Genomic DNA, 1,363 nt, shown 5'->3' with positions numbered 1-1,363 from the left:
AACCAACCATTCTGGGACAACTTGTATATTATGTTCAACTTTTTATATACTTATCCAACTCGAACAGATTAATGCCTTCAGGAGCCCTCATATTAGACCAGAGTTTCATATGTAATTACAAAACTTATTAAAATCACAGTTACTTAAAGAATCATTATTTTTTAATATGCTTTCACTTCCTCTCTACATATATTACGTATTTACCTGTTACACCCTCATGATTGAAATTGTTGATTTTCTTCAGTGTTCCTAAATATCTGCTGCCCACTAGGTAATAATTAGCAGCAATTTTGGTAATCTGTCGTTTTCCATTATTGTGACATAATCCTTTCAGTTGTTTCTGTTCAAAATGGCTTTGAGTACTATGGGACTTAACTTCTGAGGTCATTAGTCCCCTAGAACTTAGAACTACTGAAACCTAAGGACATCACACACATCCATGCCCGAGGCAGGATTCGAACCTGCGACCGTAGCGGTCGCACGGTTCCAGACCGTAGCGCCTAGAACCGCTCGGCCACTCGGGCGGGCAGTTGTTTCTGTAGTCTTTGATCTGCTCATTTATGTTTTTCATTCTCAGTTCTTTTCTGATGTTTACATTCACTCTCCCGTCAGAAAGAACGTACTCAGCTACGCTTCTTAGCAGTCGGATCTCTGATGCTTGTGTTATAATGGGAACGAGTGTTTCTGCTGTGTTGTCCAGGCAAGAGGTTCAAGGTCTAGAGAGCAGTAGGTATTATAAGTTTGATCATTTGGACTGCGACGCCATCTTGTACAGTGAACGCTGAGCTACAGGATTTTTCGACAACGTTGTAAGCTCAAGAAACAACTTTTTGCTACTACTATCATTTACCTCCACAAAATAATCTGTAAGTCTATGTTTTGTTTACGGTTCAGTGAAGGCTACAGCTAAAGTCAAGTACTGGTTTAGTTCTTTGGTTTGGGCAAAGGGATCAGCTGCAGCTTCTAGTGTGCCTATTATTCCGTTTATCACAGAAGCTGTTCCATAGATCGTCTGGTCTTTATGTTCCACATCAATGTATTGTTATGCCTTAGCTATCGTTTCTTTAAGACTAATTGACTATGTTTGTTTTCTGCTTGTAGCCAGTTTTATTTTCAGGGGCAGGAGGTCGTTCGTAAGCCGGATGTGCAGTGTGTCCAAGATCCATAGGTTCATTAACTGTTTTCAGTCCTCCGTTAGCCAAGGTACAGGTTTTCCCTTCAGGTTTCCTGTCTTTGGGGAGCATATTTATTTTGCAATTGAGTTAGTTTTGTAGTAAATCCATGGAGTTGGCCTTTCATGTCCAGTAATGGTATGGAAGTCATCTTCCACATTATCTATTGTACCTCCGATACAAGCTTGAAG

At 40.2% G+C, this 1,363-nt stretch overlaps 1 non-coding gene across 1 annotated transcript; it reads right to left on the bottom strand.

Annotated features, from left to right (window-relative positions):
* Positions 1–440: 440 nt before the first annotated feature.
* Trnap-ugg (transfer RNA proline (anticodon UGG)) lies at positions 441–524 on the bottom strand. The gene has a single exon. It is a non-coding gene; the product is annotated as a tRNA-Pro (tRNA).
* Between the last annotated feature and the right edge of the window lie 839 nt (positions 525–1,363).

The sequence above is a fragment of the Schistocerca nitens genome, chromosome 3 (assembly GCF_023898315.1).
Source record: "Schistocerca nitens isolate TAMUIC-IGC-003100 chromosome 3, iqSchNite1.1, whole genome shotgun sequence".
In the NCBI taxonomy this organism is placed as follows: Eukaryota; Metazoa; Arthropoda; class Insecta; order Orthoptera; family Acrididae; genus Schistocerca; species Schistocerca nitens.
Note: the sequence above shows the minus strand (reverse complement) of the source record. Positions and strands in the feature narration are given on the sequence as shown.